Source organism: Thalassophryne amazonica, chromosome 9 (assembly GCF_902500255.1).
Source record: "Thalassophryne amazonica chromosome 9, fThaAma1.1, whole genome shotgun sequence".
Taxonomy (NCBI): domain Eukaryota; kingdom Metazoa; phylum Chordata; class Actinopteri; order Batrachoidiformes; family Batrachoididae; genus Thalassophryne; species Thalassophryne amazonica.
In genome coordinates this window covers 107,702,878-107,728,692 of record NC_047111.1, presented here as the reverse complement: position 1 = coordinate 107,728,692, position 25,815 = coordinate 107,702,878, and the positions used below count along the sequence as shown (strand labels likewise).

General features: G+C 41.2%; 1 long non-coding RNA gene across 1 annotated transcript in view; it reads left to right on the top strand.

Annotated features, from left to right (window-relative positions):
- Positions 1-25,815, top strand: part of LOC117517782 — a 191,925-nt gene that overhangs the window by 143,253 nt on the left and 22,857 nt on the right. Inside the window, exon 3 of the long non-coding RNA XR_004562829.1 lies at positions 24,710-24,746. This is a non-coding gene — a long non-coding RNA (uncharacterized LOC117517782). The remainder of the gene's footprint in view (positions 1-24,709; positions 24,747-25,815) is intronic.

The window sequence follows — 25,815 nt, the reverse complement described above, 5'->3', positions numbered from 1 at the left end:
ACAGAAGGACGGAAAAAAATTGCCATGACATAATCCCCCTTTGGGCCTTTGGCCAGTGGGAGATAAACACCTGAAAAATTAAGTTAAATGATACTAAAGCCTTGGTTCCACCAAATAATAAAGCCATGAATAATGAGCTACGTATGGATTTGTCAGTGATTATTTGAACAATGATCCACGTATAAATCTATCACGTATCCGCTATGAAGAACCCTCTGTGTGCCTCTAAGTACCTCGCATGTGCCAGGTATCAGCCTCTAATCAGCCACAACCAACCTGTCATTTGAGCCCCATTCAGTCTCGAATGGCTCGTGTCGCCGCATATGATCCACGTCAAGACACATATGATCCATGTAGTGCCATGTAACGTGACGTTGATGTACATTTAAGCATTGGTTTGGTCCAACCCTCCACCCAAGTGTGGGTTTTCAATTCAAGATGTCACATTTTTTAAACACAGTCCAAAAGAAGACATTCCTGCATAGTCCAGCGGTGTGCGCATCCGTGCTCCAGGCTGCAGTTCACCTGTGTTCCAGAGTCATTAAATGCAGCAGTTTTGTGTGTTCACCCAGCTCTCTGTGACCGCCCCCCCCCAAAAAAAAAGAAAAAAAAAAGAAAAGACACCATAGTGAGGGGGCCGCTTTAATTATATATACCTGCAACGGTGTGGATCACTCCCCCCCCCATCATTTCAGTCTTATCAGAGTTTAAAAGCAGGAAGTTGGTAGTAGAGATGTCCCGATCAGGTTTTTTGGCCCTAGTCCGATTCCAAGTCATCTGATTTTGAGTATCTGCCGATACCGAGTCCCGATCCGATAGTTTAAAAAAACTGAATGAACAATGAACAAATGCTAAATATATAATAATTTCATTTTAATCACCTCATTTTATTATTTATCACTTAAACAGTGCACTTCTCCTTGAGGTAGCTTGAACAATCAAGTAATAATCTACCAGACTTAAAAAATGTACAAATTTCCATGTTATTTTATTTGTCTAAAAATAAATGTCCAAGGTTTGTGATGTTAAACAAGAAATTATCTAATCTGAAATAACAGGTGGTTTTAATTTATAGATGAAAGGTTTTTACAGAACCATTTATTGATTTAGCTATTTTAATTACAAGTGTTCTAAGCTTTTTTAAACAGTAATCAGAAATTTTGAGGTAACAAACAACAACAACAAAAAACATTTCCAAGGATTTTTCTTCAGACACGTGGTTTCTGCACTGATCTGTGGTTCAAATCCCAGCCTGACTGGAAAATCACTAAGGGCCCTTGGGCAAGGTCTTTAATCCCCTATTGCTGCCGGTGTGTAGTGAGCGCCTTGTATGGCAGCACCCTGACATCGGGGTGAATGTGAGGCATAACTGTAAAGCGCTTTGAGCGTCTGATGCAGATGGAAAAGCACTATATAAATGCAGTCCATTTACCATTTGTACAGATCAGTGGTTTCTGCCACTAGTCTTCCGTGTTTTGGCCCGACGCGTTGTTCCTATTGGACAGCGCGAAGCTACGTCACAGCTCAGAGCGTCGAAAGTTCAAAAATCAACTTGAAAAGTAAAGGAAAAAGAAAAACTTACATTTGTGTCCTGACAGTCCTCAGTGTCCCTCTGATGCTTTATCAATGTTCAACAAGTTCAGAGCAGCGCAGTGAACGTGAATGAAGATGGAAGCTCTTTAAGATGCGCTCCTAAATGTGATGAGTGCGCATGTTGCTCGTGCACACACCATCTCTCGCTCTGTTTTGCAGACAAACGATCACAGGACAATTTGTTTTTTTCTTTTTGTTAATCAGATGACAGATCGTCGTCCTGAGGACTTGGTCAGCACCGGGTCCTGCTGCGCACAGAAGGATGACTGAGCAAGATTTTCAGTGGGAAAGTGTCCATCATCCTCTTGTCATTTCATCGAAGCGTCAGGCTGAGCGCGTAAACACACAAACAGCAGTTCTGCGAAAGAAACTTTGCGCGCGTAACTCCCCCCACCTCTGTCCGGGTGAACTTATGTTTTTTCTTTTGTTCAATTAAAAAAAAAAAAGATTGGGTTGAACTTTGACCGCGTCAGCCTGCCGACAAGCGGCAATGCGTGCTCCCATCAGAAGCGTTGCGTCAAAAGCCGAGCTAAAGCGATGCTTCTGACGCCTCTAAAAAGCAATGCGTCTCACGCCTCTGACACTTCCGACGCGCGAAAGGCCCATTAATCTGCAATAATGAGCCTGAAATAGCGCTGATCAAAATAATGAGGATACAATCTATATCGGATTCCTGATCGGGAGGCAACGTCCGATTTCGATCAAGTCTGAAACCACGTGATCGGGCCCGATTTCCGATCACGTGATCGGATCGGGACATCCCTAGTTGCTAGACATCCAGCTTTTCACTGATGCAAGGCACCAGCAGTTATCGGCATGTATGACTGTGTATCATCAGCATAGCAATGAAAGATAATCCCAAAATGCTGCAATATGTGCCCAAGGGGGTGCAATATCAAGGGAGAAAAGCACGGGGCCTAAGACGGACCCCAGTGGAACCCCAAATTTCATGTCACTAAGGTTAGAGGTAGTGTTATTGTACAAAACACAGTGAGAACGACTGGTCATGACGTCAACTGGTATGACGTCAACCATGTAAGGGCACTCCCAGTAATCCCAAAATGATTCTCCAGCCTATCAAGTAGAATATGATGAACCAGTTGATTAATTTCATTCATGTTTGGCATAAGGGTGTGCTTGAGTGATCCCCTGACACTACGTATTACTGGTATGTGGGGACCGGGGAGCTATATCATCTCTTGATGACTCTTCTTGTAATGGTGGTGGACAGGTTGACAGACAGCTCAGACAGGATTCTCCATAAACTATGATATTTGCAGATGCCATATGATCTGCTGTGAGAGTATACCGCAGGTTGACACTAGCCTGGAGAGTTGGAGATATGCTCTGGAGAGACAAGCAATGAAAATCAGTCAGAGCAAGACTGAGTTCATGTGGGTGAATGAGAGGAAACACTGCGGAATGGTGAAGTTACAAGGAGTAGAACTGATGAGGGTACAACCTCAATTCCAGTGAAGTTGGGACGTTGTGTGAAATGTAAATAAAAACAGAATACAATGATTTGCAATCATCTTCAACCTATATTCAATTGAATACACCACAAATACAAGCTATTTAATGTTCAAACTGATAAACTTTATTATTTTTGTGCAAATATTTGCTCATTTTGAAATGTATGCCTACAACACGTTTCAAAAAAGCTGGGACAGGGGCAACAAAAGACTGGGAACATTGATGAATGCTCAAAGAACACCTGTTTGGAACATTCCACAGGTGAACAGGTTCATTGGAAACAGGTGACTGTCATGATTGGGTATAAAAGGAGCATTCCCAAAAGTCTCAGCCGTTCACAAGCAAAGATGGGATGGATCACCACTTTGTGAACAACTGCTTGAAAAAATAGTCAGACAGTTTATGAACAATGTTTCTCAACGTTCAATTGCAAGGAATTTAGGGATTCCATCATCTACAGTCCATAATATAATCAGAAGATTCGGACAATCTGGAGAACTTTCTACATGTAACACTTAAGAAAACCACTGTCAGTTAACACAGTTCATTGCTACATCTACAAGTTAAAGTTAAAACTCTACCATGCAAAGTGAAATCCATATATCAACAACATCCAGAAAGGCCAACGCCTTCTCTGGGCCCGAGCTCATTTGAAATGGACAGACGGAAACTAGAAAAGCGTGCTGTGGTCTGATGAGTGAAATCAATGACGTTGTGTCCTCCAGACAAAAGACCATCCAGATTGTTACCAGCTCAAAGTTCAAAAGCCAGCATCTGTGATGGTATGGGGGTGTGTTAGTGCCCATGGCATGGACAATTACACACCCATGATGGCACCATCAATGCTGAAAGGTACATCCAGGTTTTGGAGCAACACATGCTGCCATCCAAGCAATGTCTTTTTCAGGGACATCCCTGCTTACTTCAGCAAGACAATGCCAAGCCACATTCTGCATGTTACAACAGCGTGGCTTCGTAGCAAAAGACTGCGGGTACTAGACTGGCCTGCCTGCAGTCCAGACCTGTCACCCATTGAAAATGTTTGGCACATTATGAAGCGCAAGATACGGTGACGGAGACCCCGGAGTGTTGAACAACTGAAGTCGTACATCAAGCAGGAATGGGAAAGAATTCCACCGACAAAGCTTCAACAATTAGTGTCCTCAGTTCCCAAATGGTTATTGAGTGTTGTTAGAAGGAAAGGTGATGTAACACAGTGGTAAACATACCACTGTCCCAACTTTTTTTGAAACGTGTTGCAGGCATCCATTTCAAAATGAGCAAATATTTCCACAAAAACAATAAAGTTTATCAGTTTGAACATTAAATATCTTGTCTTTGTGGTGTATTCAATTAAACATAGGTTGAAGAGGATTTGCAAATCATTGTATTCTGTTTTTAATTTACATTTTACACAACATCCCAACTTCATTGGAATTGGGGTTCTACATGTTCAATAAAGGAGGGCGTGTGTGTGTGTGTGTGTGTGTGTGTGTGTGTGTGTGTGTGTGTGTGTGTGTGTGTGTGTGTGTGTGTGTGTGTGTGTGTGTGTGTGTGTGTGTGTGTGTGTGTGTGTGTGTGTGTACATGAGCTTTTGACAAACATCCACAAAATGTCTTGCAAATTACTCCAGAGATGTTATCAGGTTACAGAAGCAGTTTTTTTTTTTTTTTTCAGTTTTAGAAGTGTTTATGTCTTGCTAGCTTTTACATAATATATGAGAAAGGTGTTATATTTAGCCAAAAATGAAGCAAAGTTAGCAGCTAGCAACAGCAGGAAATGATGTCACAACACTCACGTCCATGAGATCATACCATAAAAATAGGAACAGAATTGACATTCTGACACACTGACACCTCTTATAATACCTCTTAAAATAGGTCCAAGTGAGCCATCTTTGAACTTGTCTAAGGTCTGTGTCCCAACAATGTTTCCTGTGAATTTGAAGACTATAGCAATAATAAGACTGGACTTATGCTGAGCACAGACAGAGGACAGACGGACAGATGGACAGACGCAAAGCTGTTGCAATACCCGATGGCCATATTTGATGGCCTCGGGTAAAAATGTAACATGTAAATATAGACATTGAAATTTTGTAGGTCAGTTTTCAATGAATTGGAAAATCTTTGATGCTATATCAGCTGTCGCATCAAAAGCTCACGTAGACAGACACACTACTGTGTGCGTTTGTCAGGCTCAGTCAAAATATTGTGACTGTTGTGACCACACTGCAGTCTGCGTGTGCTGGCTGACAAGCAGAGCCGCTATAATGGCACTCAGCGTTCACAGCCTGTGATCAGGCAACTGTCAGTTACTTTCAAAATTGAGTCAGTTACTTTTACATGTAATGGAGAAATCAGATAATACTTGTTTACAGAAAGGGAAGCATAGAATTAATTGTCTCTGGTCAACCTGAAATCAGATCAGCTTCAAGTTAGTGCGATTTTTGTTTTCATGGTTACGAAGATGTACTGATGTGCAAGAACAGATCAAATCTGCTGCTTTATCCACATTTCTGTTGTCCACAATAAAGAACACTACATTCCAAAAGGCTATGTTTTGACAAAACAGGCCACCATAGTGAAATGTCTTTCAACACTAAGGGCCCTTCACACAGAGTGCGAATTTGGTCAATTTGCGCATAAAGTGCGCATGAAGGAGGAATCGTATGCAAAACGTGTAGAATTGTAGCTGCTTCCAACGCCTCGTAAACCTGTTGCTACAACTATGTGCGCACACCAGCAGCTGAAAGACAGAGTGTGTGCTGTGTGAGCCCATCAAACCCTCTTGCGGCAGGTGTCGGCCAAATTCCAGGTGACACACATGAACAACTAACACCACTCATTTGGCACTTAGAAAATGTGTGGTCATTCACACTATCATCACAAAAACAGTCAGCATACAATCATTGTCGTGCTGGCAGTGAAATTTGTCTAAAGCCCCTTTCACACTGGGGCTGCTCCCAGTTACACCAAATGCCATTTTGTCAGTTATCACAGCGCTTTTTTCTTTTTTTTTTTAGAAAATACGTTCATCTGCTTGTTGATTTTAGCCATTTCACACTGCTGTTACAAGACAGTGATTGTAGCACAGTGGTAAAGTTTCCATCTGGTAATCAGTGTGTGGGTTTGAATCCCGTGGCATTTAAAAAAAAATTGAACCAGGGTTATTTAACCATGGACTTCTGTATCTTCCCTTTTTCTGTATTATTTATATCAACCCTGTGATATTCACTAATTATACATCTGGTTTTTATTTTAGTTTCCCTCACATCAGCGGTGCAATGTGGTGTAGTTCATCTCATGGAACACAGTGCGAGCAGCTGCAGCAGCTCGCACTGTGTTCCTGTTTGAAAGACATGTCACGTGCACGAACCGTCGCAACAGGATCGTGCACACCTGCCCATTGGCGCGATGTTTCGTGGTGCGCTAATACGAGCTGTTTCGCCGTGAGTCACCCTGGAGTTGTCCATATTCGCACTATATGTGAAGGGGCCCTAAACCAAAACCTTTTGGCTGCAGAGATTCCAGTGTTCTCTGTCAATCACTCCTTCATTCATTCATTTGGCTATGATTTGCTAAACAAGACAAAGCATTCAAGTCCCTGTGGATTCACTGTCATACAAAGCTACGACACATTTTAGACGTAGGAGAGAAAGACAATGAAAAACCACTATATATCAACTGCTCTGAGTGTAAGAATTCTTCCAAAGAATGAACAGAATGACTTGAAAAGCAGAGTGAGATGAGCCACATTTAGTAGCTGCGAAAAACGTGTGCTTGCAGAGGACAAGCAAACCAGGCGAAAATGATAAAGTGCAAACTCAACGACTCTTTATAGGTGAAGAGAGTTGAAGCAGTCAATTCTATCAAATGAGTTTACCACAACTACCCAAAAACACTGGTACTCGCACTGCTCTGTGTTGTGGCGAGTGACATTCATACTAGCTGCTCATGTTATTAGCCACAAATATTAGCCTCCCATCATAATGCTGCACAGACATGTTGACAACTGAAAAACAAAATCAGTCGTCATAGCAGAATTCCTCTTCTGCAGTGGCAGACTGTTGGTGACAACATTTTCAGTATTAAAAACAGGAAATATTTTTGCTTAATTGAAAAATGAAACAGAGTTTTAGCATTTTGCACATTAGCATATTAACATAGAATGAAGGTAGCTTGAGAAGTTTTTTTTTTGTGAGGTTATAGGGAATATCACCCAGATTTTTCATGCACCTGATTAAAATGGGGCAACTCTCTGCACTTAAATACTCCATCTTTTACCGGCGAGTACCATCGCAGTACACGATTACAGTGCTAACAGCTAAGGGTAGCATAATTTCTGTCATCCTCTCACTGAAAACAATGGAAAATCTAGTTTACCATCTGCAACTTATAGCATGTGAACTTACATGTGAACACAGCATTAGGTATGTATAATAGGTAAAGTATGCTCATGTAGCATCTTGAGCATCTTGGTGGAAAAGATTTATAATAGCTTTATTTATGACATTTTCAGGTCAGACATTTCAAAGTACTTTACAGAGTTAGAGGACATCCACCTTTTTTACTGCAGCTAGACAATTTTGTACAGATGCATGTCATCAGCATAACAATACAAATTAATCCAAAAACTATGTATTATCTGACCAACAGGTGCTACATAAAAGAGAAAAATAGTCAACGGTCAACAGCAAAGCCCTGAGGTACACCATTCTTGAGTGATGAAAATACAGAGGTAGTGCTTTTATAATGGATACACTGGATTTTTTCTCTTACTTAACCATGGATGTGTTTTAGATGAATGCAGTAGGTGTGCTGGAATCTGGTGTACTACTGTTATGCTAGATGGCGGAGAAGTGAGAGGCGTTCTTGTGAGGAAACCAATGTGTGTGTGCAAAGTGTCAAAGCATGTGACCAGCCATGGGAGCAGTTATCCACCTCAGCTACCTGAGGTGAAGCAGCTGAACAACTGGTTCCTGCCAATACCTCCTCTTCCTCCATCTCCAACATTCTACCTGATCTCCTACAAACCCCAATAGACAAACAAACCCTCAGCTCTCCCATCGCAATTTATGTACCATCCTGGGACCAGCCCCATCATGGTCCTCCTCACCAGATTGCCCAGGGAGGAAGAAAATCAGTGTAAAAATGTCATACAAACCACAGTTATTATTCCTGATCATGCTAACTGTCTGCGTCATTGGACAAGACAGTTCACCTGTATGGTGCTGGTCCAGCCAGCTGTAAATGGATAGTGGCCTTGATGGGGCAAGAAATTCATTAGATTACAGCGACATTCAACAGTTCATACTTTCCTTGTTAAATTAATAAATATCTGCAGCTACGCTTTCTTCGTGGTAATTGTAAATTACTCTAATTTTTTTCAAGATATCATTGCACCAGGGCTTTTCTTTTGCTATTTATAATGAGTTGTTTTTCCCACCTCTGATTATTCTCACCCACTTCCTTGCAATTTTTGAATCAGTCAGTTGTTTATTGTGTTTGAGATTATGAATAAGGTGCATTTGTGTTACAAGACAACGTGATCGCTACAGCGCATCCTCCTCCACGGCCAAGTAGTTCGCTACAGTGTGTGTGGGGAAAAAAAAAAAAGAAGAAATTGATCAGCGCAGGCAGGAATGCGTTCACCAGCAAACTCTGGATGGAGGGTGTAAAAGAGAGAGGGGGGGGGGGGAGAGAAAGAGCAAGAGCTGTCGCTGCAGACTCCTGCTGCAGTATCTCACTTTGGGTAAGCAGCTGCAGACAGGGAGTAACAGACAGGCGAGACGAGCAGAAAGGTACAGACCTGGTGTGAGGGGAGGGCGGGCGGGTGGGGGGGTAGGTAGCTGTAGTAGAGGGCAGTAGCAACCTGGAGTGGGGTCAGATGGGTGAGGTGGGGGCCGGGTGAGTGAGCAGGATGCGGCAGCAGCAGTGGGAGGCAGCAAACATTTTTCTGCTTTTTTTCTCTCTCTCTTTTTTGCGGATGGTGCTGGACCGGTGATGAAGCGGGGAGAGGTGAAAAACAAAAGTACAGGTTGTAGACGAGTGTCACGACATGCTTGATGTCCCGGTGTCTGGAGCAGGGGGGAGGAGGAGGAGGAGGAGGAGGAGGGGGTTAAGATGGAGACGACGATGCAAACACTCGGATGGAGCGATGCTCTGTGTGGGAGGGGGGTGGGGGGGGGCGGTATCCCACCTCGCTGACCTGTGTCTGGCTGCAGTTTCCCGCAGACACCTCATCGGCTTCATCGCCCTCTTCTTTCTTTTCAGCCTTTCAATTTTTTTGTGTGTGTGTGTGTTTGCCTTTCTTCTACTACTGCCCCCTTTTTTTTTCTTTCTTCCCCGTTCTTCCTCATCCTCAGCTCAGAGGTGGATAACAAAAGGCGTAGTCGGCGGGAGACAGAAGTGCGAATGTGGGAGGCAGCGTGTCTGGCGGCGGCAAGCGTTCATTTCCGGAACCCTCCACTTTGCCTGGCGTTCCCCAGAGAGGAGGAGACAGTCAGAGACATCAATCCAATGTTGTTGTTTTTTTTTTGTTTGTTTGTTTTGTCTGAGGGGGAGGAGCCATGAGGTGGACAGTGGGATGGATGACAGGATGGGAGGGGCGGGGGGGGGCTAAGGGGCTAATCTGTGGTGTATTTGCGTAAATCATGACCAAAAATGACATGGTAAAATTTTTTTTATGTTACTTCTTAGCAGCACTTGAGGTTTTTTTAATGAATGTGTTTAGTTTTTTGTTTGTTTGTTTTCTTTTCCTTTTTGCTAAACTTTAATCAAACCTATTTCTGAGCTGAGTGAAACCTGTCATCTTTGGCGCTGATAAGTTATTGCGTGCCAAGCTTGCCGCCATGGCGGTGCAGTTCAGCGGGTAGGTGGAAGGGTTTGGTGTTGAGGGTGCTGCAATTAGTGGTGGAAAACGAAGAGGGGTTGGGGGGGGGCAAGTTTTGGAAGCAGCTTGTCAAACCGTACCTGTGCCAGCGACGAAGCCGCTCTTTCCTGATGTTGATTTTGCAAAGCTTTCTTTTGTGTGGATTTCTGTGTTTGTCTTCATCACCCTCTCAGTGATGTGTGTGTATGTGTGTGTGTGTGTGTGTGTTTTACTTGATATCTGACTGTATGCTGTGGGCGCTCGCCCTGCTGGTGGGAGCCAGAGGTTGGAGCTGCTAGCCACTTGTCTGCATCTGTCGGTGCAAAAACGGATGGACTGTCCGACGCATGGGTCCAGGTCCAGCCAGGGCGGAAGAGCGAAATGTGGACGGGTGATTAGCCGACGCTCTCTAGGACAAAGAGGCGAGCTCTACTACTCGGCTGGCTTTTTCCGGCACAAAGGCTAGTTAGCACAGAGCAGGCAGTGCAGACTTGTCTGTTTGTCCGAGCCTCTGCTTCTGTCACGGTGCTGTGTTGGAGATCGTTTCATTCGAGCCACTTTCAATAAATTCAACGCTTTTGACCAAAAAATTCACGTCTTTGTCTCAAGGTGTAATCTGTGATGCTGGCTTTTATTGCAGGAGAATTGTTTGTGTGACAGATTCTCTACGTTTGCCGTGTCTTTGTGCGCACAGGAATCAAGCCGAGCCAAATAAGTTATCTGCAGTGGAGGAAAGGAAGATGATTTTCGCTCTGCTGTATTTTTTTTTTTTTTAATGGAATCAGTGCAGTCAGTTGTTCACAGAAGGCAGATGCGTTGTGAGTTTGTGTGCTGCTGGGCAGAGACTTTGTGTGTTGGAGAGTGACAGAGGGGAAATGTGTCAGTGCCACACACTGCCCTGCAGCTGACTGTCGTACTTCACCTGCTCCCTGAGACCCTAACTTGTGAGGTCTCTTGATAAAAAAATCACGGGTTAGGCTCTTGGGACGCAGGCGGAGGGCACAATCGACTTTCTCCTCAATGTTCCAAGCGTGGCATCGGAATGAACCAGCCACCATTTTACTGTCACTAATGTGTAGAGACGGTGAAGCGAAAAGCAGAAGAGTCGATCAATACAGGAAAAATGACAAAGTTGCATCCAAATAAAACACTGTGGTTAGATTTCCATTTCATCAACTCCTCTATCATTTAACGTATTAATTGTTACATGATACTGTTTTTGATGGACTTATCCAGGAGTGTGCATGTGTGACACGGCCAGTATGGGTTGTTTACCAAAAATGTCAAAACAGTTATTTCATGAGACTGGCGGCAGCATCGCTTCAAAGACCCGTGTTGTCTATCGAAGACGAGAAATATCTTTGTGTAAATTTTGGTTAAGTAAGGCACAATGTGATTAGAAGTGGCAGGATACTCACTGCGCCACCGTATCCTCAACATGTTGATTAATATCGTGGAGACTCAGCCGATACCTTTGATCCTCCATTACAAAGACGGTCTAAATCATTACAGCTTCATTCTTCAACAGACTGAAATCTGAAGCTGGATCTGTCCCCAAAATGATGGGTAATAACACAGTAACAAAACTCTTTTCTTAAGCAGCCGCAAACGCAATCCCTGGCCAACTACATAACAGTTAATTAGCCATTTATTTAAATTTTGACATACAGGTCCGTCTTGGTATATTCCCTTGTTTTCTAATGTATTATTTATTTTCTACCTAAATTGCTATATTTCTTATTGTTACATTTACCGTTACACATTATGACAGAGAAATTACTTTTTTTTTAACAAATCAAATGATTTAAACATAATATCAGAGCTACAATTTACATATGAAAATATTTAAGGTACAAATTTAATAATTCTTTGAATTTTCATCAGAACTATAAGGCAGATTTATGAATTTTATTTAATAAAAATCAATAATTTAATGATTCAATCAAAAGCTATTAGTAACAGAAATTCATTCCATGGTAATATTAAAATTTAAAAATATAAAAAAAATGTAGGAATTTGATATATATATATATATATATATATATATATATCTTAAAATTAAAGGTTTTAATGGTGTAAATCAATATTTAAACTTAAATATTGACAGGCATTATATTTCAGTTAGACTGCATGTTGCAAAAGATAAACTAACATGAAATAGCAAAAAAAAAAAAAAACTGGCTGGATCTCTTATGAACGTGACAACAGAAGAGCAATTACAGTAGATTATGCCTACTTAAAAATTTGTACTTTTCCTTTACGTGATACAAAGGTGTGAATTCATTCGCCATAACAGCTTTGACCTGATTTTTAAACTTCCAATTTTTCCCGAGGGGGCAAGCTTTTCTGAAAACCTCATTTCTGCTAAATTACCCATATTAGGAATGCAGTTGAAAACAATTGATTTTGTCTCTAATACCCTCCTCTCCATCTCTCTCCCAGTCTCCCTTTCTCGCTAATTATGTTTTTTTTTTCTTTCCAGCTCCCCATTTGGTTTCATAGTGAACAACACAGATGCCAACTAATCAGTCTGTGCCTGTGCCACAGAGGCCCCCAGCAACAGCTGAAGGAGCGCTGTGCTCCATGAATACCAAACAGCTAGGCCGAATGCGACAAGTGCTGAGCAGTCAGACGCGCCACAGCCAGAGCAAAGCCGGTGCCCACAAAACAGCCAGACAGTTTTATTAGGGTCTGTCTGACACGCAGCAAAGTCTGCCAGCGCCTGAGCCCACTGATGAAATCCTCACCGCTCCCCAAACAGTAACAAAGCGGCGTGCTGGCTGCAAACCACCAAGGATCCAATAAATATCACCCCCTAAAAATAAATAAATAACAATAATGCTCCCGGCTGCTTTGCGGCTCAGCCAAACGGGGAATACAAACTTCAAACAAAGTCAAATTAGTCCTCAGTAAGACAAAACGCACGGTACACACGGTAAATTTTGTAAAAATATACTCTGCCAGGCAGCATGGTGGCTTGGTGGTTATACATGATGTCCATTTTCTTGAGCCACTTAGGTGGGCAGGGAGAGTTCCCATGGCAGAAAAAAGCTTTTCAGCCTACCATCCCTGGTTCTCAAGACCAGGCTCATAAGTGGCTCTACTCTACTCTATTCTACTGTACTCTTTTTTTTTAGATATTTAGATATACCTTAATACAAACTTGTAGAGTTCTACCTTAGAAATGGAATGTATTATAGAAGACATACCTCACTGAATTTTAATGGGTTCAATTCCCACCTGTGGCCTTTCTTTGTGGAGTCTGCGTGTTGTCCCCGTGTTTGCGTGGGTTCTCTCTGGGTACTCCGGCATCCTCCCACATCCAAAGACACACAGGTTAGGGGGATTGGAAACTTTAAATTGTCCACAGGTGTGTGTGCGGTTGTGAATGTGCTTGTTTGTCTCTGTGTGGCCCTGTGACAGACTGGCGTCCTGTCCAGGGTGTACCCCGCCTCACACCCTATGACTGCTGGGATAGGCTCCAGCCCCCCGTGATCCTTACTTGGACTAAGCTTTTGAAGATGAGTGTACACTCTGCCAGGATAACATTTGGTCCCAGTCCAAATACAGTTAAATATACTCTATCGCAGTGCTAAATCCACACTATCGCAGTGCTAAATCCACACTATCGCAGTGCTAAATCAACTCTATCGCAGTGCTAAATCAACACTATCGCAGTGCTAAATCAACACTATCGCAGTGCTAAACAACACTATTGCAGTGCTAAACAACACTATCGCAGTGCTAACTCAATTCTATCGCAGTGCTAAATCAACACTATCGCAGTGCTAAATCAATTCTATCGCAGTGCTAAATCAACTCTATCGCAGTGCTAAATCAACTCTATCGCAGTGCTAACTCAACTGTATCGCAGTGCTAAATCAACACTATCGCAGTGCTAAATCAATTCTATCGCAGTGCTAAATCAACTCTATCGCAGTGCTAAATCAACTCTATCGCAGTGCTAAATCAACTCTATCACAGTGCTAAATCAACACTATCATAGTGCTAAATCAACACTATCGCAGTGCTAAATCAATTCTATCGCAGTGCTAAATCAACTCTATCACAGTTGTAAATCAACACTATCGCAGTGCTAAATCAACACTATCGCAGTGCTAAATCAATTCTATCGCAGTGTTAAATCAATTCTATCGCAGTGTTAAATCAACACTATCGCAGTGCTAAATCAATTCTATCGCAGTGCTAAATCAACTCTATCACAGTGCTAAATCAACACTATCATAGTGCTAAATCAACACTATCGCAGTGCTAAATCAATTCTATCGCAGTGCTAAATCAACTCTATCGCAGTGCTAAATCAACTCTATCACAGTGCTAAATCAACACTATCATAGTGCTAAATCAACACTATCGCAGTGCTAAATCAATTCTATCGCAGTGCTAAATCAACTCTATCGCAGTGCTAAATCAACTCTATCACAGTGCTAAATCAACTCTATCGCAGTGCTAAATCAACTCTATCACAGTGCTAAATCAACACTATCACAGTACTAAATCAACACTATCCCAGTGCTAAATCAAATCAAATCAAATCAATTTTATTTATATAGCACCAAATCACAACAAACAGTTGCCCCAAGGCGCTTTGTATTGTAAGGCAAAAGCCATACAATAATTACAGAAAAACCCCAACGGTCAAAACGACCCCCTGTGAGCAAGCACTTGGCGACAGTGGGAAGGAAAAACTCCCTTTTAACAGGAAGAAACCTCCAGCAGAACCAGGCTCAGGGAGGGGCAGTCTTCTGCTGGGACTGGTTGGGGCTGAGGGGAGAGAATCAGGAAAAAAACATGCTGTGGAAGAGAGCAGAGATCAATCACTAATGATTAAATTCAGAGTGGTGCATACAGAGCAAAAAGAGGTGAATAAAAAGAAACAGTGCATCATTTGCATCAGTGCAAATCAACTCTATAAAAATTTACTGTGCAGCTAAATCGATGCTGCTGGCGTCCCTTCGATTTATACAGATCGGAGAGACTTTTACAAATTTTCTCACGAGTTACACTAATATGTCTTCTCTTTCTCAGAAATCTTTGATTTGGGTTTAACCAATTTCACTCAAATTAACACTTGTGAAATTACATCACACCAAGGTTGACACAGAATTCAGTAAAAATGTTTTTTTTTGCTAATTGCTTAATTGTTTAAGTGATTTTTCAAGCTCAAACATGAAACCATTCTCTGCTTTCAGATGTAGAGGGTTTCTGTATTTATCCTTATTTATTTACATTATTTATTGTCAGTTGAATATTTTGGACAGTTTGTATAACTCACAGAGTTCTGCTTTTCTTGCATTTTTTGCTATTTTGGAGAATAAATTATTGATAATTTACTCTTGGAAAAAACGTCATATTAAGAAGTCATAGAAATATAATGTTACAGCCAGATATTTTTTTAAGAAAAGCATTTGCGTGTTGAGTTTACACAAAGTTAAATGACACTGCAGTCAAGCTGAAACAATCACTTTATTAATCAATTACGTTGTTTTAATCATTGATTATTTTGAGAACTGATAAGGAGGAAAAACTTTCCAGGAAAAATGTCAAACTTTAGCTGCAGCTTTTCAAAGATGACATTTTGCATAATGCATCTGTTTTACATGACATTAATTGGGATATTTTGGGGGGGATTTCAGGTTGATTTGAGGAAATTTTAACTGAAACCTACACATTTCTACTGACAATGTAATGAATTTATAGTGACGGCCCCACCTAGTACGCAAAATGCAAAAAGTAAAAATAACTTGATATTTTAGAAGAAATCACTGGACACTATGACATTTACATACAAAGGAAACATTTTTTATGTACTATTTAAATAAACACAGGGGCATTTCTCATGTAAGGGCCTAAATAAATGTACAATGAGTGCGGTAGCTGTGCTTTGTTTTTGTTGGCGTTCCTGCAGGAAAAAGACTCTGAACAGGTGCAGATAAACCAAAGGCTCCAGCTGATGGACCCGAGTGCGGGCGCGAGATTACGCGTCATTGTTCAGAGGTGGTCATGTAACACGCCGCTCCGCCATGTTGCTCCCTGATAAAAGTAATAAGGGCAGATTAACATTTAGCCGCCACGGTTGGATTACAGTTCAAACTGACACGTAAATCAGGTGGATTTAATAAAAAAAAAAAGAAAAAAAAAGAAGGGTTTGTTTTTAATTAATCGCCAGGTTCTGTTGTCTTGGCGAAGCAGCTTTGTGTTCAGCGGCTTTCTTATCGCAGCGGGGTGGGGGAGCGTGTGCAGGTGGGGAGGGGAGGATCGTGTGGGGCATCAGGTAGCTGAGCAGCGTGGAACGGAGGGAGGTGGGGAGTGGGGGGCGAGGCTTGGGGGGGTGTCTGAGTTTCCAGACACTGCGGCAAGAGGCCAGACAGTCACCTGAACATACTACAGTGTGCTGATGACACTACACGCATGTCCCTGTAACATATACGCCGTGTTTTTTTTTTGTTTGTTTTTTTGTTTTTTGCACACGGCACCCTCTTAAAGCGCGGCACTACATCCAATTCAATTTATGTTTAGTTCAATCACGAGTATAAATCGCAGGGCCACTCGTAATGCAATTATCCTTGTGCATCGAAAGCAAAAAAACAAAAGTTTCTCCGTTATTCTCAGGGCGGCGCGGATGAGAGATAAACTCCATTAACTTTTTGGGATTACAGTAAGTGCTGTGGGAGGTAGGGGGCATCGGCTGAAAGGACAACTGAGTCGTGCTGAGACTTTAAAAAATTCTGAAAAGCGGAGCTGATGATTGCAAACCAAACACCAGAGCTCAAAGGGGGGAGCGGGGTGGGGGGTGGGGGTGCTCTGGTGGCCAGAGGTCTCAGCGCTGACAAATGCAGTGCTGATTTGTGCGTGTGTGTGTGTGTGTGTCGTCATTGCACATGTGCACTTTGCATTAAAGGTCCACCGTATTTGAGGGTCCTCCTGGCCCTGCTTCCTCCTCGGGTACGGTGTTATCTCCCCTTCTCTCTCTGATCTGGGATCCACTTCGGAGGCGTTGCCAGGGAAACTCAGTATCTGGCTAACAGCTTGATGGAGTTATCGAACTGTAACTGGCTGGGATAATTGCGCTCTGTCTTGCAGTTTGGCCATCCAGTGGCTGCAACCTGAATGTGTCCTATAGCTGGCCGAGCGCCTTCACTGCGGGCTTTTAACCCTTCAGCAACTGCGCAGTTGCGAGTTTAACTTTGCCGGAGGCAAGTTGAGGATTTTTTCCCCCCTTTACATACAGTAATCTTTGTTGGAACAAGCAATTCGAAGATGGACAAAACAATGATAAATCATTTTGATAATCAATATATTCTTTTGTTATTAAGGTGGATTCTGCAACAATCTGAGTTTGGACAGAGGTCATGGACATCCATGGCAGTTATAGGAAGACATCTGATCCATGAACATGAGAGTAAATGGTGGGAAATGGTTAGTTCAGTGATATCAATTTGGCAGTGGTCAGTGGGGAGCAGCGGGGGGAGGGGGTTAATCTATAACTACTAATTTGATCTGAGCCTGAATTTTTAAACTATATTTACCTTCTGCTTCCCCACACAATTAGTCTTTCTCCATAACTTCACGGGCATGACATATTGATAGGGATTTAGTTTTTTTTCCAACATCCTACAATAGGATGTGCATCATACGAAGGGAGCAAAGACCACAGTACCTTTTAAGTAAAGTATTTGCCTTTAGCTTGCAAAGCAGCAAACACATTCTGAGCCCCCACACACATAGTATTACGTGTTTCCATCTTTTTTTGGTGTCTGTGCTTGAATCTGTGCTACATATCTTTAATTGACCACTCAAGATTGCTTCACAAGTTACAACAATATGGAATTAGAGGTATTGCACATCAGTGGGTAAAAAGCTACTTAGAAAATAGAAAACAGTTTGTTCAGATAAATAATACTAAATCAGAATTGTGTAACATTATTTATGGAGTACCACAAGGGTCGGTACTTGGACCCAAATTGTTTATTTTGTATATCAATGACTTTTGATATAAAGTACTTGGCAGCATATTATTTGCTGACGATACAACATTATTTTACTCTGGATCAGATATACAGGAAGTAGTACAAGTGATAAATACAGAGTTGGAAAAAGTTAAACATTGGTTTGATATAAACAGATTGTCACTAAATCTTAACAAGACAAATTTCATATTGTTTAATGACAGAGTGGAAAAAAATGATGTGTCATTAAAAATAGATGGAATGGACATACAAAGGGTAAAAGAAATGAAATTTCTAGGAGTCATGATTGATGAAGATCTTACATGGAAGTCACACATAAATTACATAAAAGGAAAAATAGTGAAAGCCATTGCTGTTTTGCATAAAGTAAAATTTTCGTTAAATAGTTATGGTTTATTAACATTGTACAATTCACTGATTGTCCCATATTTAACTTATTGTGTAGAAATCTGGGGATCAACATGTAAAACCTATACACAACCATTATTTATTCTGCAGAAAAGAGCTTTAAAAAATGATTAGTAATAGTCGTTTTAGAGATCCATCTAATCCATTATTCATTAAGTATAGGGTACTTAAATTTCATGATTTAGTTGATGAGAAAATATTACAAACAATGCACCAAGCTATTAGTTGATTTGAAAATATTACAAACAATGCACCAAGCTAATAAAAATACCTTACCAATAAACATTCAAAATATGTTTGAAAAAAGAGTAAGTAGTTATAATTTGAAAGGAATAGAAGTCTTTAAAAAACCAAGATTCAGAACTAAAGTAAAGGAACGGAGTATTACAGTGAATGGTGTAAAATTATGGAACAACCTCAACAAAGAAATCAAAGAATCAAGGTCGCTTAAATTATTTAAAAAACGTATTAAACTAGATGTATTAAGTAAGTATGAAACTGTGAAATAAGTCAGTGGGTTGTGACAAAGTCTAAAATGTAATCTGTTAATAATGTCTAAAATGTTTTAAGTCTAACATGTAACATGTTAAAAATGTAATCTTTTAAATAATGGCTAAAATTATGAAATACGTCAGTGGTATGTGACAAAGTCAAAAAATGTAATCTGTTAAATAATGTTGAATAATGATGCTTAAAATTGAAAGATTGTATTGTAAAAAGGGGCAGAAAATATAAGACTTGTTCTTCCCTCTGCTCCTTTTCATTCAATGTCTTGTAATATATTCATTTCTGCTTTTCTGTTTTTCTTTAAATGAATGAAATAAATATTGAAAGAAAGAAAGAAGAATCGTGACTTTTTCTTTTTAAACAGTTAATCTCATTAATTTCTCCATCTTCAGTTGTTTCCATGAATAACAGCTCCTGTTTTGTGCATGAAACAGAGTGAAAGTCATGTAGCTTTGCCATTCAATCATTTAATAGTTACCAACATTCATGACTGAAATAAATCCTGTAGTCTGACCACAGCTCAAGTCATTTATGAATCACAACCACTAAATATTCCCTGGATTCAGCTTCTGAAATGGGGGGAAGCCGCCACCGCCGCCTTCTCTTTTTTTTTTTTTTTTACATTATTGGGTTTTGGATTAAAGGCCAGACAACACAATTACACTGAAGACATAGTCTTGGCTCTTAGGAGTATGCAAGGAAACGTTTTTCATATTGTACAACTTAAACAATAGATGGATTTCCATTGAAGATCTGTGAAATATTTTCAGAATGTCTACAAAAAACAGCATGTGAATTGAGTGACATTATTCCAATGCTGGGTTTTGTCATCTTGCAATAACTGTCATTCCAAAGGTCATGAAAATTCACTAAGGTATATCTTATACATTATATTCCAATTCTAAGGTTGCAAGCATTTCAAAAATATATCTATGCTCTGTTTCACTTCAAATACACACAAAGTTTGTTTTTGAAGGTTACCACATCTGGCCATAGTGTCACTGTATGCTCTAAACTACTGTTTGAAAGCAAGCCAACTGATGCTGATGTTCCCTGTTAGCTTCAGGCTCTCTAAAACCCTCCATTATCACATCGGGTTTCACAAATCACTCCACAGCATTTAGCAGTATCACGCAGATTTTGGTTTGTACAATCCTTTCTTGTTTTCACAAATGTAATTAGCATTACTGACACCTAGCAGTCAGATATAAACCACCACAATCATCACATCCTCCTATTTTTGAAGTGAGAACTACCACAGTGTTGCACTAAATTGAATTGATTAGCATAATTTAAAAGTTGTGTTTGTTTCCTTTACTTTATTTAAAAAGAAGCATTAAGGAGCAGCAATGATTGTGGGTACCATATTTTCCAGAGTATGAGTAGCACCTGTCAAAAAAAGCTCCTTGAAGAGGAAAAAACATATATAAGTTGTGCTGGAGTATAAGTCACACCTTTTTCTGTGTTATGAGCTCTTTAATTTGCCATTTTTGTGCATTGTTGTAGTATTTTTTTTTATTACTGGCATTCATTCTTTTATTATTGGAGTTTATTTTGTTTAGTGCTTTGGTTCTTGGGAAAGTTCTATATAAACAGTCATAATTATAATAATAATAATAATTATTATTATTATTAACCCTCTGGGGTCCGAGGGCATTTTTTGGACCGTTCATTCACCTGGCATAAATGTTTTATTATTGCTTTGAACAGCTCTCCCTGCATCCGGCAATCAAGGTTTATGTCTCTTTTTTTCAGGACAACCTGTGCTTTCATAATATATATGCTTTTGTTGTGTTTTATAAGTGTAATAAAGGTTTACAATCAAAAATAAGAAAGGAAAAAGTAATGCGGAAAATAATTTTCCACACACATTTATTCAAAACACACATCAAACTATAATAAACAACTGTTTTGACATTTTATACAGGTAATTTGAGGTCTTGTGTGAAAGGTTCAAACAATAAACACAAATGCACATTTTGAACAATATATACAAAATGGTCTAAGCGTTTTTGTTGTCTTCATCTCAAAGCAATTTCTGTCTGCTATTACACAAAGGTTACATCACAAACTTCTACTTTTACTGTGTTTTGGAGTGTTCTGTGCTGCTCCTAAAGCAGCTTTCATTCACATTTTGGCCCACTTTGGCTCCTAAAGCCCCTTTCACACCGGGGCTGCTCCCAGTTGCTCCCTGTGGCGTCATGACGACGCAGGAATTTCTGCGTCAGGTGCGCGCAGCAGGGGGCAGAGAGGAGGTGAGAACGCAGTCTGCAGGTTCTCTGCACAGAGAAGTCAGAGTGCACAGTCTGTGCAGCCAAACTGTGCACTCTGACTTCTCTTCTACTTGTTGTGCTGAGCTGCAGGGCTGCGCTCTGAGTTCTGTTATAGTTTATCTTTCCTCCCTTGACCGTGAGATGCGCGCGCGCACGGACCATCCCAAGCAAATGTGGAGATGTCTGGAGTTCTACCTGATGTTGACATGTCCTGGACTTATGTCCTTTTTTAACTGTGATGAGAGAGTCTGAGCAGAGAAAGGAACTAACTGCCTGCAGACAATTTTTTTTTCTTTTCGTTCCTCCTTTGACCGTGAGACGCGCGCGCACGCGCGCGAACGGACCGTCAAGTAAATGTGGAGATGTCTGGAGTTCTACTTGATGTTGACATGTCCTGTCTCAGGACTTATGTCCTTTTTTGTCCTTTTTTTAACTGTGATGTGAGAGTTTGAGCAGAGAACAAGGAACTAATGCCTGCAGCCAGACTTTTTTTTTCTTTAATTGTTCACATGTGCGCGCGTGAACGAACATCCATGAGTGGACTCGAGATGTCCGGACTTTTTACTGGATGTTTCTGGCAATCAGTCTGCATTTTTTTCTTCAGCATGTAGTTTTTACTGCATTAAGTACACGGTATAAAACAATCCTGCGTGATTTATACTGCGGGAACAATGGAACACAGCAGGAATCATAAATTGGCTTCGAGTCACACCACGTAACGCCTCTTTGCCCCGAATTACGCTGGAACCACTTCCTTTCTGCGTCGAGCACAGGACGCCAAAAAAATTAAACAGGTTTAATTTTTCGGTGCCCGACTTGCTTCCTCCTTTGCGCCCTCGTGCTGTTGTGGCGCCGAGCTGCATCGTCTCGGCACTGAGTTGCTTCCACGCGGTGTCGTCATAATGACGCACAGCGCAACTGTGAGCAACTGGGAGCAGCCCCGGTGTGAAAGTGGCTTACAGTCTGAGGGGCGGCCCTCCCCCTCGCTCCACTCATATGGTAAGCAATGCTTTACGCCGAGAAAGCAACAGAGTTATCCAGTAACATTCACATGCAAACTAGTGGAGCAATCCTGATAGTTACACACTCTTTGTTTGAGCACGTGAGATCATCAGAGGCTCTCCGTCTGCTCCATCTGCTTTCACTGATCGCTGTGCGTAATGGCGCAGGGCACATTGGAGCCCAATAGTATGTACTCACTGGAGCACCCAGGGGGCTTTTCAAACGGGCCAACTAGTAACATATCACTCCTGAAAACGATCTTCGGCTTTTCACGTGAGGTAAATCTGCCCTACGATTGGATTTTGGAAAACCATGTGATGGTGAACCAATTCCGATTGGACAGTCACATTGTGCATGTCATCACACAGCTTCTATGAGGAGTACAAAGATGGCCGATGGCTGGCTCGAAAGTCCGTGGAGTTAACTTTTCAGCAAAAAAAAAGAGTAAGTTTCTATCTCATATCATTAAAAAGTTATTTCTAATTAATCAAAGCTTGGTCTTAGCCATTGTATATGACGGCGTCGGCCCCATAGGGTTAATAACAAACTTGTGAATTTTTGGTATATAACTCTCACCAGAGTATAAGTCGCAGGGCCTCCAAACTATAAAAAATATACTCAGTTTTTTTCCCCTTAATGTATTAAAGAGCTGTTCAATTGTCAAGCATATACGCTGGATTGGCTTTAATAAGCGGCACGGTGGATTAGTGGTTAGCACTGATGCCTCACAGCAAGAAGGTCTTGGGATCGCTTCCCGCCCTTTCCATGTGGAGTTTCCTTGTTCTCCCCGTGTCTGCGTGGATTTCTTCCGGGCACTCTGGTTTCCTCCCACAATCAAAAACATGCTTATTTAGGGTCTGCTCCTTCCTCTGCCCCTGATCAAGGCAGCGCTTGTACATCTGGAGTTGGACCCCGAGTGCTGGACTGTGGCTGCCAACTGCTCCTTGTGGTTGGATTGTGTCTAACTGTAATTAGGGTTAAATGCAGAGGACAAATTTTGTTGTATGTACAGTGAAGAAAATTATTATTAGATACATGCAGAGAGCCTGGTGCCAGTGTGTATTATGTATGGAAAAAACAAATACCGGATTGGGAATTATTAGTCCCAAATTTTCAAGAAATGTGTTTTTAGGAAGACGTGACTACACTTCCTGATTCTTCAGTGATGCCATCATGACGTCACTTATCACATAATGACAAATGATTAGATGATCATCGTCGAAACACATTCAACGAAGAAATATGCTGACCAAGCTCGGTGAAAATGGTTCACCCTTTTCAGTTATATTTTGCAGACAGACATACATGAGCGATTACAATACTCTGCTGCACCGCTGGCATGCAGTACAAAAGTACTACTCTACTTACTAAATAAGTGGTATAACATGGTAGAAAAGTAGCTGGACTCTTTTTTTTTTTTTTTAAATTGTGTGCACCCACAATCAACTCTACCTGTCTCACTGCAATGCTGAAACACTAAATTACTTCACCGTTAAGGCCCGGTCACACTGCACAGGACGACAGCTGAACGCAGGAAAAAAGTCACAAAGTCACAAATCGTTGAGAAAAGGTGGATGAATGAACCGGCACGTTTCCCATCACTGAAAAACCTTTGAATCAAGATTGCATAAGGGAACGTAACAAAACCAAACCTAACACAAGAAAAAGAAAGCGAATGGCGACCTTGACTGTTTAAATCAAAACGAAACATGCGAACGTGCGCAGAGCCACTCCAGCCATCTGTGGCTGGAACAGCTGTGTGCACACACACACATTCCAGCCAGCTGGAACGTGCCATCCATACAGCCACAGATGGCTGGAGTGTGCATGAATAGTTGATAAAATGTTCTTGCTGCTGTTGTTTCTGTATGAAAACGTTGCTTTTCATCCCACACATGGTTGAGTCACGTTCAGCTCGTCAGCACTTTAGTTACTGATCCGTTCAGATATCATCAATGCTCATGCAAGACTTCGGACTTGGGAGGGTGGACGAAGTTGGACGACAGACATACGGAATGCTGACGGTATGGGAACTACGCAAACGAAGAGGAACCATAAGACAGAAAGCAAAACGGAATACGGATGAATTGAGGCTGTCATCGGGATTCATTCACATTTTTCTACAGTTTGAAGAGTCTGATGACGCGCCAGCTACAGGAACAAAGCTGGATGACAGTTAAACGCCGTCTCCGAAAGTCAACGTAAGTCCAGATTTCTTGTTTCGTTTTGGTGTTGGTGTCGTTCATTAGTGCCGTGTGACCGGGGCTTTAGAACGACGGCTTCTCGCTGTAATTCTGGTCGACACACACATGTTCAGCTGGCCTCGTCACCCACTATTGGTTTGCCTCACGTTCCTGCTGAAAGGTCACGGCTACAAATTCCTACTGATCGCCAAGTGCCTCCACTCAGCTCCTGAGCAGGTGGACCGTGAGGCGATGTGTTAACTCCAAGTTTGCAGGAACTGTCTGTGAAATTTCACCATAAAGGGCTGGTACTGCAGGGATAAGTTCTGCTTCAGAGGCCCACAATATTTGTTTCCTGTTTAGGCACATTTATGCTAATCTGCTCCCATTATCTGTTCTCGTCTAGGTGCCTGGACTCCTCTCTGTCTCGCTGTACTCAAAAGGTAAACTCAATAACTTACAGCTGGATACAAATCCTTCCTTCTAGCCTATATCACGTTTTACACTTTGCACACTGAAGGCACCGTTTTTACAGACGCAACGATCAGTGCGATCAGTGCTATGACAAATCTCTATTTTGCTGGCTCAGAAATGTGCTTTACAGTGAGTTACTTTAATTTGACATGTTTAATGTGATTATACCGACATTACGCGAAATAACTCTATGAATTTACTGATGATCTTCAAATGTCATCCACAGCTTCTTCATAATCTATACACACAATTCAAGTGATATAGTAAAATGCAAATGTTGGACTTAGACTTCAGTATGTGTACGATCATTCTCCAAACTTTCAGTTATCTTGGTCACTTTGGATTAAAGTTGTGTTCTTTCAAATATATGCTCCAAATAGTACAACTTGTTGGCGAAATAGGCCTCCAGGCAAAATGTCTTTTCCTTGGTTGACCAAGACATGTTGGGGGAGACAATCATCTTCCTCAACATGTCAACATGATCGTACACAGACGGAAGTTTAAGTCTGATATCCCGGTACAGACCAAGCAAGCGAGGTTAATAATTCATTTATTATATGGCTGTTATATATATAAACACGCAAACATACAGTATCACCCGAATATGAAAGCTGCTGGCGGCTCAAAGTCACACCTGTTCGTTTTACCGGTTGTTAGCTGGTAAACTTTCAATCTGTATGTTTTTTCAGATGCTATTTTTATATAGCATATTTATGGAGTACGTTCATGTCAGACTTGGTTTTTTGAATTGTATTTTTAGCTTCCTTGTTTGTAACAAAAATATGCGTTGCGGACTGATTGTCATGGTAAGCGGTCCGGATATGGGAAAATATCCGATCGGTAATCAGCCAGTCAGAGCCTACGTAGTGTGGCAGCCATATATATATATATATATACACATACATACAGTGGTCCCTTTAACGTGGGAGTTATGTTCTAAAAATAATAAAAAAATAATAATTCAGCTGGTTTTCGGTAAAAATTTTAACGGCTGATGAGAGATTTTGGTCTGGTAGTGTCGCTTTAAGGACGGCCCAC